Source organism: Rhinopithecus roxellana, chromosome 2 (assembly GCF_007565055.1).
Source record: "Rhinopithecus roxellana isolate Shanxi Qingling chromosome 2, ASM756505v1, whole genome shotgun sequence".
In the NCBI taxonomy this organism is placed as follows: Eukaryota; Metazoa; Chordata; class Mammalia; order Primates; family Cercopithecidae; genus Rhinopithecus; species Rhinopithecus roxellana.
In genome coordinates, this window is record NC_044550.1 from 96493740 (window position 1) to 96507438 (window position 13699).

Here is a 13699-nt window from a genome sequence, read left to right on the forward strand (position 1 = left end):
TTGCAGCCTTAGGAGACAACATAAAACTGGTTTGAGGAAGTTGTGAAGACCCAGACTGACGAAATGTTACACAAGCTCTGAGTTGTCTTTACCATTCCTATTGTTTTCATTCATCTCAATTCTGTACCCTGAAGCTACTGCTTTTTTTCTCCGAGTAATACTATCTTTATGAGAAGTATAGGATGATGTAAGCAAAGCATTCAGAGGCAGAATTGCATAAGAAAATTGTTTTAAAAATATGAATCATTGTTGGGAAGCTCTCTAACATATGGTTACTTCAGGCATTCAAGCAAAGGAGTCTTATTTGCTTGAATTGTACAGAAATTGTTTCTCATCTAATAATTTTACCCTTATACAAAGTGTCTCCGTTATCCTTTATAAAATGAAATCTACTTATTTTTCTACTTACGGAAGCGATCTACAGATATACCAACTTTATATATAAGTTTTAAAATATTAATTATGTTACAATAAAATTAGATGAGTATCAATTCCACAAGGGCAGCAACTGTTTTATTTTTCTATCTCCAGAAACGTGTGGACGCAAGATTACTTAACAAAACTAGACACAAATTATTGGGATAAAACGTTCTGCACATTTCTCAATATAGTGTTTCTTTTCTCTTGTTTTAGTTTTTTAAAGTTTGAGGAATTAAAAAATTTTAAAACAGTTTTAACCATGGAAACTTTCTAACTTAATAGTCTGTCCACAAATTATTGTTTTCCTCTGTAGTATCTTAAACTGAGTGTTCTAGGAAAGGGTGGGGTTGATTACATCTATTCGTAAATATCTTTGCAAATCTGAGTTGTACTGCATAGCGTGAGTTGTATTGCATGGCATGTATGGCATGAGATAAATTTATTTCTACTCCTTCTTAACACAATGAATAATTTATAAAATTATTTCAGCATCAGTTATGATAGAAAAAGTGACAATTTTTTTTTCTCTAAAATATTTCACTAACGCATGAACATATTCTGATACATTTTTCCTGAGGCAAACACAACAAACTGAATCTATTACATAATATCATTGGTTTTCAGTTTTATTTCTAGAAAATGTGACCATGTTTTAACCATAGGGGATGTTATCAGAGTTGTGTCATTACTTTTATAGTACTGGGAGCTTTTAAGTATCAACTTTTATATTGCAAAGGGACGCTTCCCATTGTAGTACTTTAAATTGTTATCACATCCATTGAAAATGTTATCACATCCATTGGATAAATCAAAATTGCTTCACACCAGTGTAAGAAGTTTTATTGTTGGAGATCTGGTATTTGTGAATTCAAAACATTTTAATGGTTTTCTTTTACTTATGATTTAGTTATTTTATGAACTTTACTTTCAATTTTGGAAGCTATCGGTAAAGAAACAATTTTTATGGAGATATTTTTCTCATGTAGGGGATTTTTCAACCTCAACAATCCTCTGGATTTCTGCATCATTTATATGCAGTTCACAGATACAGTTCCATTTAGTTACAGTTAAAATGGCATGTAGTTTTATGGTATTTTTCTTTTTTTTTCTTTTTTAATTTATTTTTATTATACTTTAAGTTCTAGGGTACATGTGCATAACGTGCAGGTTTGTTACATATGTATATTTGTGCCATGTTGGTGTGCTGCATCCATCAACTCGTCAGCACCCGTCAATTCATCATTTATATCATGTATAACTCCCCGATGCAATCCCTCCCCCCCTCTCATGATATGCCCCAGTGTGTGAAGTTCCCCTTCCCGAGTCCAAGTGATCTCATTGTTCAGTTCCCACCTATGAGTGAGAACATGCGGTGTTTGGTTTTCTCTTCTTGTGATAGTTTGCTAAGAATGATGGTTTCCAGCTGCATCCATGTCCCTACAAAGGACGCAAACTCATCCTTTTTTATGGCTGCATAGTATTCCATGGTGTATATGTGCCACATTTTCTTAATCCAGTCTGTCACAGATGGACATTTGGGTTGATTCTAAGTCTTTGCTATTGTGAATAGTGCTGCAATAAACATACGTGTGCATGTGTCTTTGTAGTAGAATAATTTATAATCCTTTGGGTATATACCCAGTAGTGGGATGGCTGGGTCATATGGTACATCTAGTTCTAGATCCTTGAGGAATCGCCATACTGTTTTCCAAAATGGTTGAACTAGTTTACAATCCCACCAACAGTGTAAAAGTGTTCCTATTTTTCCACATCCTCTCCAGCACCTGTTGTTTCCTGATTTTTTAATGATTGCCATTCTAACTGGTGTGAGATGGTATCTCATTGTGGTTTTGATTTGCATTTCTCTGATGGCGAGTGATGATGAGCATTTTTTCATGTGTCTGTTGGCTGTATGAATGTCTTCTTTTGAGAAATGTCTGTTCATATCCTTTGCCCACTTTTTGATGGGGTTGTTTGTTTTTTTCTTGTATATTTGTTTGAGTTCTTTGTAGATTCTGGATATTAGCCCTTTGTCAGATGAGTGGATTGCAAAAATTTTCTCCCATTCTGTAGGTTGCCTGTTCACTCTGATGGTAGTTTCTTTTGCTGTGCATAAGCTCCTTAGTTTAATGAGATCCCATTTGTCAATTTCGGCTTTTGCTGCCATTGCTTTTGGTGTTTTAGACATGAAGTCCTTGCCCATGCCTATGTCCTGAATGGTACTACCTAGATTTTCTTCTAGAGTTTTTATGGTATTAGGTCTAACATTTAAGTCTCTAATCCATCTTGAATTAATCTTCGTATAAGGAGTAAGGAAAGGATCCAGTTTCAGCTTTCTACTTATGGCTAGCCAATTTTCCCAGCACCATTTATTAAATAGGGAATCCTTTCCCCATTTCTTGTTTCTCTCAGATTTGTCAAAGATCAGATGGCTGTAGATGTGTGGTATGATTTCTGAGGACTCTGTTCTGTTCCATTGGTCTCTGTTTTGGTACCAGTACCATGCTGTTTTGGTTACTGTAGCCTTGTAGTATAGTTTGAAGTCAGGTAGCGTGACGCTTCCAGCTTTGTCCTTTTGACTTAGGATTGTCTTGGCAATGCGGGCTCTTTTTTGGTTCCATATGAACTTTAAAGCAGTTTTTTTCCAATTCTGTGAAGAAACTCATTGGTAGCTTGATGGGGATGGCATTGAATCTATAAATAACCTTGGGCAGCATGGCCATTTTCATGATATTGATTCTTCCTATCCATGAGCATGGTATGTTCTTCCATTTGTTTGTGTCCTCTTTTATTTCACTGAGCAGTGGTTTGCAGTTCTCCTTGAAGAGGTCCTTTACATCCCTTGTAAGCTGGATTCCTAGGTATTTTATTCTCTTTGAAGCAATTGTGAATGGAAGTTCATTCCTGATTTGGCTCTCTGCTTGTCTGTTACTGGTGTATAAGAATGCTTGTGATTTTTGCACATTAATTTTGTATCCTGAGACTTTGCTGAAGTTGCTTATCAGAGTAAGGAGATTTTGGGCTGAGACGATGGGGTTTTCTAAATATACAATCACATCATCTGCAAACAGGGACAATTTGACTTCTTCTTTTCCTAACTGAATACCCTTGGTTTCTTTCTCTTGCCTGATTGCCCTAGCCAGAACTTCCAACACTATGTTGAATAGGAGTGGTGAGAGAGGGCATCCCTGTCTTGTGCCAGTTTTCAAAGGGAATTTTTCCAGTTTTTGCCCATTCAGTATGATATTAGCTGTGGGTTTGTCATAAATAGCTCTTATTATTTTGAGGTACGTTCCATCAATACCGAATTTATTGAGTGTTTTTAGCATGAAGGGCTGTTGAATTTTGTCAAAAGCCTTTCCTGCATCTATTGAGATAATCATGTGGTTCTTGACTTTGGTTCTGTTTATATGCTGGATTACGTTTATTGATTTGCGAATGTTGAACCAGCCTTGCATCCCAGGGATGAAGCCCACTTGATCATGGTGGATAAGCTTTTTGATGTGCTGCTGAATGCGGTTTGCCAGTATTTTATTGAGGATTTTTGCATCGATGTTCATCAGGGATATTGGTCTAAAATTCTCTTTTTTTGTTGTGTCTCTGCCAGGCTTTGGTATCAGGATGATGTTGGCCTCATAAAATGAGTTAGGGAGGATTCCCTCTTTTTCTATTGATTGGAATAGTTTCAGAAGGAATGGTACCAGCTCCTCCTTGTACCTCTGGTAGAATTCAGCTGTGAATCCATCTGGTCCTGGACTTTTTTTGGTGGGTAGGCTATTAATTGTTGCCTCAATTTCAGAGCCTGCTATTGGTCTATTCAGGGATTCAACTTCTTCCTGGTTTAGTCTTGGGAGAGTGTAAGTGTCCAGGAAATTATCCATTTCTTCTAGATTTTCTAGTTGATTTGCATAGAGGTGTTTATAGTATTCTCTGATGGTAGTTTGTATTTCTGTGGGGTCCGTGGTGATATCCCCTTTATCATTTTTTATTGCATCTATTTGATTCTTCTCTCTTTTCTTCTTTATTAGTCTTGCTAGCGGTCTATCAATTTTGTTGATCTTTTCGAAAAACCAACTCCTGGATTCATTGATTTTTTGGAGGGTTTTTTGTGTCTCTATCTCCTTCAGTTCTGCTCTGATCTTAGTTATTTCTTGCCTTCTGCTAGCTTTTGAATGTGTTTGCTCTTGCCTCTCTAGTTCTTTTAATTGTGATGTTAGAGTGTCCATTTTAGATCTTTCCTGCTTTCTCTTGTGGGCATTTAGTGCTATAAATTTCCCTCTACACACTGCTTTAAATGTGTCCCAGAGATTCTGGTATGTTGTATCTTTGTTCTCATTGATTTCAAAGAACATCTTTATTTCTGCTTTCATTTCGTTATGTACCCAGTAGTCATTCAGGAGCAGGTTGTTCAGTTTCCATGTAGTTGAGTGGTTTTGATTGAGTTTCTTAGTCCTGAGTTCTAGTTTGATTGCACTGTGGTCTGAGAGACAGTTTGTTATAATTTCTGTGCTTTTACATTTGCTGAGGAGTGCTTTACTTCCAATTATGTGGTCAATTTTGGAATAAGTGCGATGTGGTGCTGAGAAGAATGTATATTCTGTTGATTTGGGGTGGAGAGTTCTATAGATGTCTATTAGGTCTGCTTGGTGCAGAGATGAGTTCAATTCCTGGATATCCTTGTTAACTTTCTGTCTCGTTGATCTGTCTAATGTTGACAGTGGAGTGTTGAAGTCTCCCATTATTATTGTATGGGAGTCTAAGTCTCTTTGTAAGTCTCTAAGGACTTGTTTTATGAATCTGGGTGCTCCTGTGTTGGGTGCATATATATTTAGGAGAGTTAGCTCTTCCTGTTGAATTGATCCCTTTACCATTATGTAATGGCCTTCTTTGTCTCTTTTGATCTTTGATGGTTTAAAGTCTGTTTTATCAGAGACTAGGATTGCAACCCCTGCTTTTTTTTGGTCTCCATTTGCTTGGTAGATCTTCCTCCGTCCCTTTATTTTGAGCCTATGTATGTCTCTGCATGTGAGATGGGTCTCCTGAATACAGCAGACTGATGGCTCTTGACTCTTTATCCAGTTTGCCAGTCTGTGTCTTTTCATTGGAGCATTTAGTCCATTTACATTTAAGGTTAATATTGTTATGTGTGAACTTGATCCTGCCATTTTGATTTTAACTGGTTATTTTGCTCGTTAGTTGATGCAGTTTCTTCCTAGCCTCGATGGTCTTTACATTTTGGCATGTTTTTGCAATGGCTGGTATCGGTTGTTCCTTTCCATGTTTAGGGCTTCCTTCAGGGTCTCTTGTAAGGCAGGCCTGGTGGTGACAAAATCTCTAAGCATTTGCTTATCTGTAAAGGATTTTATTTCTCCTTCACTTATGAAACTTAGTTTGGCTGGATATGAAATTCTGGGTTGAAAATTCTTTTCTTTAAGAACATTGAATATTGGCGCCCACTCTCTTCTGGCTTGTAGAGTTTCTACCGAGAGATCTGCTGTTAGTCTGATGGGCTTCCCTTTGTGGGTAACCCGACCTTTCTCTCTGGCTGCCCTTAAGATTTTTTCCTTCATTTCAACTTTGGTGAATCTGGCAATTATGTGTCTTGGCGTTGCTCTTCTGGAGGAGTATCTTTGTGGCCTTCTCTGTATTTCCTGAATTTGAATGTTGGCCTGCCCTACTAGGTTGGGGAAGTTCTCCTGGATGATATCCTGAAGAGTGTTTTCCAACTTGGTTCCATTTTCCCCCTCACTTTCAGGCACCCCAATCAGACGTAGATTTGGTCTTTTTACATAATCCCATACTTCTTGCAGGCTTTGTTCATTTCTTTTTCTTCTTTTTTCTTTTGGTTTCTCTTCTCGCTTCATTTCATTCATTTGATCCTCAATCGCTGATACTCTTTCTTCCAGTTGATCGAGTCGGTTACTGAAGCTTGTGCATTTGTCACGTATTTCTCGTGTCATGGTTTTCATCTCTGTCATTTCGTTTATGACCTTCTCTGTATTAATTAGTCAAGCTGTCAATTCTTCCACTCTTTTTTCAAGATTTTTAGTTTCTTTGCGCTGGGTACATAAATCCTCCTTTAGCTCTGAGAAGTTTGATGGACTGAAGCCTTCTTCTCTCATCTCGTCAAAGTCATTCTGTGACCAGCTTCGATCCATTGCTGTTGATGGGCTGTGCTCCTTTGCAGGGGGAGATGCACTCTTATTTTTTGAATTTCCAGCTTTTCTGTCCTGCTTTTTCCCCATCTTTGTGGTTTTATCTGCCTCTGGTCTTTGATGATGGTGACATACTGATGGGGTTTTGGTATAGGTGTTCTTCCTGTTTGATAGTTTTCCTTCTGACAGTCAGGACCCTCAGCTATAGGTCTGTTGGAGATTGCTTGAGGTCCACTCCAGACCCTGTTTGCCTCAGTGTCAGCAGCAGAGGTTGCAGAAGATAGAATATTGCTGAACAGCAAGTGTACCTGTCTGATTCTTACTTTGGAAGCTTCCTCTCAGGGGTGTACTCCACCCTGTGAGGTGTGGGGTGTCAGACTGCCCCTAGTGGGGGATTTCTCCCAGTTAGGCTACTCAGGGGTCAGTGACCCACTTGAGCAGGCAGTCTGTCCGTTCTCAGATCTCAACCTCCGTGATGGGAGATCCACTGCTCTCTTGAAAACTGTCAGACAGAGTCGTTCGAGTCTGCTCAGGCCTCTGCTGCTTCCCTTGTTGTTTTTTTAGCTGTGCCCTGCCCCCAGAGGTGGAGTCTATAGAGACAGGCAGGTTTCCTTGAGCTGCTGTGAGCTCCACCCAGTTCGAGCTTCCCAGTGTCTTTGTTTACCTACTTAAGCCTCAGCAATGGCAGGCGCCCCTCCCCCAGCCTCACTGCTGCCTTGCGGTTAGATTGCCACAGACTGCTGTGTTAGCAATGAGGGAGGCTCTGTTGGCGTGGGACCTTCCCGGCCAGGTGAGGGATATATTCTTCTGGTGTGCCCGTTTGCTTAAAGCGTGGTATTGGGGTGGGAGTTACCCGATTTTCTAGGTGTTGTATGTCTCAGTTCCCCTGGCTAGGAGAAGGGATTCCCTTCCCCCTTGCGCTTCCCAGGTGTGGTGATGCCTCGCCCTGCTTCAGCTCTCGCTGGTCGGGCTGCAGCAGCTGACCAGCACCAATTGTCCGGCACTCCCTAGTGAGGTGACCCTAGTACCTCAGTTGAAAATGCAGAAATCACCGGTCTTCTGTGTCGCTCGCGCTGGGAGTTGGAGACTGGAGCTGTTCCTATTTGGCCATCTTGCTCGGCCCCTCGAAAATAATTTTTATACTATTTTTAGAGAGGTTTTTTTTTTTGAGCTACACCTTTTGAAAATGGGAATGTCCTTACCAATTCTGCAATTTGATATGATGGTTTCCAGCTTAAATCATGTCCCTACGAAGGCCATGAACTCATCCTTTTTTATGGCTGCATAGTATTCCATGGTATATATGTGCCACATTTTCTTAATCCAGTCTATCATTGATGGACATTTGGATTTGTTCCAAGTCTCTGCTATTGTGAATAGTGCTGCAATAAACACACATGTGCATATGTCTTTATAGCAGCATGATTTATAATCCTTTGGGTATATACCCAGTAATGGGATGGCTGGGTCAAATGGTATTTCTAGCTCTAGATCCTTGAGGAATTGCCACACTGTCTTCCACAATGGTTGAACTAGTTTACAGCCTCATCAACAGTGTAAAAGTGTTCCTATTTCTCCACATCCTCTCCAGCCCCTGTTGTTTCCTGACTTTTTAATGATCACCATTCTAACTGGTGTGAGATGGTATCTCATTGTGGTTTTGATTTGTGTTTCTCTGATGGCCAGTGATAATGAGCATTTTTTCAGGTGTCTATTGGCTGCATAAATGTCTTCTTTTGAGAAGTGTCTGTTCATATCCTTCACACACTTTTGGATGGGGTTGCTCATTTTTTTCTTGTAAATTTGTTTGAATTCTTTGTAGGTTCTGTATATTAGCCCTTTGTCAGATGAGTATATTGCAAAAATTTTCACCCATTCTGTAGGTTGCCTGTTCACTCTGATGGTAGTTTCCTTTGCTGTGCAGAAGTTCTTTAGTTTAATTAGATTCCATTTGTCAACTTTGGCTTTTGTTGCCATTGCTTTCATGTTTTAGACAGAAAGTCCTTGTCTATGCCTATGTCCTGAATGGTATTGCCTAGGTTTTCTTCTAGGGTTTTTATGGTTTTAGGTTGAACATTTAAGTTTTTAATCCATCTTGAATTAATTTTTGTATAAGGTGTAAGGAAGGGATCCTGTTTCAGCTTTCTACATACGGCCAGCCAGTTTTCCCAGCACCATTTATTAAATAGGGAATCCTTTCCCCATTTCTTGTTTTTCTCAGGTTTGTCAAAGATCAAATGGTTTTAGATGTGTGATATTATTTCTGAGGGCTCTATTCTGCTCCATTAGTCTATATCTCTGTTTTGGTACCAGTATCATGCCGTTTTGGTTGCTGTAGCCTTGTAGTATAGTTTGAAGTCAGGTAGCGTGATTTCTCTAGCTTTGTTCTTTTGGCTTAGGATTGTCTTGGCAATGCAGGCTCTTTTTTGCTTCCATATGAATTCTAAAGTAGATTTTCCAATTCTGTGAAGAAAGTCTTTGGTAGCTTGATGGGATGGCATTGAATTTATAAATTACCTTCCGCAGTATGGCCATTTTCACCATACTGATTCTTCCTATTCATGAGCATGGAATGTTCTTCCATTTGTTTGTGTCCTCTTTTATTTCATTGAGCAGTAGTTAGTAGTTCTCCTTGAAGAGGTCTTTCACATCCCTTGTAAGTTGGATTCCTAGGTATTTTATTCTCTTTTTAGCAATTGTGAATGGGAGTTCACTCTTGATTTGGCTCTCTGTTTGTTATTGGTGTGTAAGAATCCCTGTGATTTTTGCACACTGATTTTGTATCCTGAGACTTTGCTGAAGTTGCTTATCAGCTTAAGGAGATTTTGGGCTGAGATGATGGGGTGTTCTAAATATACAATCCTGTCATGTGCAAACAGGGACAGTTTGACTTCCTCTTTTCCTAACTGAACACCCTTTATTTCTTTCTCCTGCCTGATTGCCCTGGCCAGAACTTCTGACACTATGTTGAATAGGAGTGGTGAGAGAGGGCATCCCTGTCTTGTGCCAGTTTTCAATGGGACTGCTTCCAGTTTTTGCCCATTCAGTATGATATTGGTTGTGGGTTTGTCATAAATAGCTCTTATTATTTTGAGATATGTCCCATCAGTACCTAATTTATTGAAAGTTTTTAACATGAAGGGCTGTTGAATTTTTTCAAAGGCCTTTTGTGCATCTATTGAGATAATCATGTGGTTTTTGTCTTTGATTCTGTTTATATGCTGGATTACATTTCTTGATTTGTGTATGTTGATCCAGCCTTGCATCTCAGGGATGAAGCCCACTTGATCATGGTGGATAAGCTTTTTGATGTGCTGCTGGATTCAGTTTGCCAGTATTTTATTGAGGATTTTTGCATCGATGTTCATCAGGGGTATTGGTCTAAACTTCTCTTTTTTTTTGTTGTGTCTCTGCTAGGCACTGGTATCAGAATGATGCTAGTCTGATACAATGAGTTAGGGAGGATTCCCTCTTTTTCTCTTGATTGGAATAGTTTCAGCTCTTCCTTGTACCTCTTGTAGAATTTGGCTGTGACTCCATCTGGTCCTGGACTTTTTTTGGGTAGTAGCCTATTAATTATTGCCTCAATTTCAGAGCCTGTTATTGGTCTATTCAGGGATTCAACTTCTTCCTGGTTTAGTCTTGAGAGGGTGTATGTGTCCAGGAATTTATCCATTTCTTCTAGATTTTCTAGTTTATTTGCATAGAGGTGTTTATAGTATTCTCTGATGGTAGTTTGTATTTCTGTGGCATCGGTGGTGATATCCCCTTTATCATTTTTTATTGTGTCTATTTGATTCTTCTCTCTTTTCTTCTTTATTAGTCTTGCTAGCGGTCTATCGATTTTGTTGATCTTTTCAAAAAACCAGCTCTTGGGTTAATTGATTTTTTGAAGGGTTTTTGTGTCTTTATCTCCTTCAGTTCTGCTCTGATCTTAGTTATTTCTTGCTTTTTGCTAGCTTTCGAATGTGTTTGCTCTTGCTTCTCTAGTTATTTTAATTGTGATGTTAGGGTGTCAGTTTTAGATCTACCAAGCAAATGGAAAACCACAAAAGGCAGGGGTTGCAATCCTTGTCTCTGATAAAACAGACTTTAAACCAACAAAGATCAAAAGAGACAAAGAAGGCCATTACATAATAGTAAAGGGATCAATTCAACAAGAAGAGCTAACGATCCTAAATATCTATGCACCCAGTACAGGAGCACCCAGATTCATAATTGGAGTCCTTAGAGACCTACAAAGAGACTTAGACTCCCACACAATAATAATAGGAGGCTTTAAGACCCCACTGTCAACATTAGACAGATCAATGAGACAGAAAGTTAAAAAGGATATCCAGGAATTGAACTCAGTTCTGCACCAAGCAGACTTAATAGACATCTACAAAACTCTCCACCCCAAATCAACAGAATATACCTTCTTCACAGCACCACATCGCACTTATTCCAAAATTGACCATATAGTTGGAAGTAAAGCACTCCTCAGCAAATGTAAAAGCACAGAAATGATAACAAACTGTCTCTCAGACCACAGTGCAATCAAACTAGAACTCAGGATTAAGAAACTAAATCAAAAGTGCTCAACTACATGGAAACCGAACAGCCTGCTCCTCAATGACTACTGGATACATAAGGAAATGAAGGCAGAAATAAAGATATTCTTTGAAACCAATGAGAACAGAGATCAAACATATCAGTCTCTGGGACACATTTAAAGCAGTGTGTGGAGGGAAATTTGTAGCACTAAATGCCTACAAGAGAAAACAGGAAAGATCTAAAATTGACAGCGTAACATCAGTTACTTTCAAAATAAGACTTACTGACCTCTTTGCAGATGCTTCAGCAGCTACTGCCCAGAAACTGGAGGACTTTCCTTGTCAACTTTCAGCCTCTCCATCAGAGCGGTTCTGCTTTTATTGGTTGAATATATGTCCTTATGGCTGAAATTAGTTTGAAAACGAATACATCTGCTCTACTTCATGAAGCAATTCATATATTATGTAATGCCTTTAAAGGTGATGACAAAACCACAATTATTTTTGTACCAAAATAATACAATGACTATTTGAGATTTGCATGAGGTGTGATTCAGGCAGTGAATTAAAGTTATTTGTAGGGGGTAAAATAATCTAAATATTGAAAGGTATTTTACCTCATTGAGGGTTCCCAAGAGTGCCCTCAGGCTCAATTCTTTGCAAAAAGGATTCAGAGGACTCAGAAAAGTTTTTAGCCTTATACAGCAACTCCTCACCACTGACACATACAAATTTCCTTTCCACATTAAATGTGCAACCTTACACTGTCTAGAAGGATGAAAGATTGAAATCCTATATGCTTTTTTCCCCTTAGAGAAATGCCTTTTGTTCTCTACTTGGTTGGGAAAGGATATAAGACGTTATTAAATTTAGTCTCATGTTTGTGAGTCTTTTTTTTTCTTGTGTAAAGTGCCATGCTTAGACAGGAAAATGATTGCAGTTCTAGCTCTACTTCTATCAAAGTTGTTCTCATTTAGACCACTAAATACTCCTAATGGAATAAGTCGAGCTTATATCTCTAAAGAAAGAGAAAAATAATATTTTAAAAGAGTACGTTTTTTCCTACCTGTTTTGGCTTCATAAACATCTCTTGGCCTTTAAGTGCAGCCAGAACACGACATTATCTGTTACTATTTGTATTTTCTCCAGGAACACCTGTATTCATTCATGAAGAAACTTCTATGACAAAAGGCAGGACTTTGATAAACAACATGAACAATGTGTACCAAGAAATAGATGTATAAAACAATATGGATTCAAGGCACCACAGTCCTCTCTTTTTTTTTCCCTAGAGAATAAAGTGTACTGCTGGGTAGGTGGCATGTGGATGGCTTTTCTAGAATGATTTTAAATGAAGTTTGCGTAACACATGAGGAATTCAAGACTTTATGACCAATTGTTTTCTGCTTACCACCCTGAAGAAATAATTGCAGAAGCAAGAGAAGGTTAAAGTTTAGAGACAAAATCACCATAAGAATCCAGTTTTCATCTTAGGTGTGCAAGGAGTTAAAGGTCAGGTTCTAGAATCAGAGAGAACTCTGCCAGGTTGATAAGGGATTAGAGAAGAGAGACAGGGCTGAAATCCCGGGCTCTAGAACAATTTTTGACTCAAGACACTGGTAAAGCTCAGTGAGTAAAAGGCGTGGTATCTCACACCTGTAATCTGAGCACTTTGGGAGGCTGAAGCGGGTGAATCACTGGAGATTAGGAGTTCAAGATCAGCCCGGCCAACATGGTGAAACCCTGTCTCTACTAAAAAAAATACAAAACTTAGCTGGGCATGTTGTTGGGTGCCTATAATCCCAGGTACCCAGGAGGCTGAGGCAGGAGAATCACTGGAATCTGGGAGGCAGAGGCTGCAGTGAACAGAGATTGCACCACTGCACTCCAGCATGGGTGACAGAGTGACGCTTAGCCTACCTTAAATGTGTTCAGAACATTTATATTAGCCTACACTTGGGCATAATCATCATATACAAATCCTGCTTTATAATAAAGTGTTGAATATCTCACGTAATTTATTGAATACCGTACTGAAAATGAAAAACAGAATGGTTTCTACTGAACATGTATTGCTTTTGCACCATCATGAACTCAAAAAATTGTTAAGTAAAATAATAAGTTGGAGACCATCTGTAGTTGATGAAATCAAAGTTTTGATGTTTACTTATTGAAAAAATATATCTATATACTACATTGTTGAAAGAAATAACTTTATGTTGAATACTCCTTAGTATGGTATTTGTTTTATATTATTGTTTAATGGGGGATGTTAGATCTTTACATGATTTCTGATGGTAGTTTTAATTAATCTACTTGTTATTTGTATGTTAGTCATCAATAATGGATTAAGCCTGATTCATTAAACACCATTAGTTCACTTTCTACTGAAAACGGTAGCCAATACGGCTGCAGATGCATTCAGTTGCCCAGTGTTCTAAACTCCATTGCCAATTTCTACATCATTATACCATTTCTTAAAGCCAATTAAAATGCATATGTTAATAATTTTCTCTAGAGAGGGGGAAATAACTGTTAGTGTGAAGAATAATTACAGTTGTTGCCTGTGGACATCAGTTCCTAGAATTA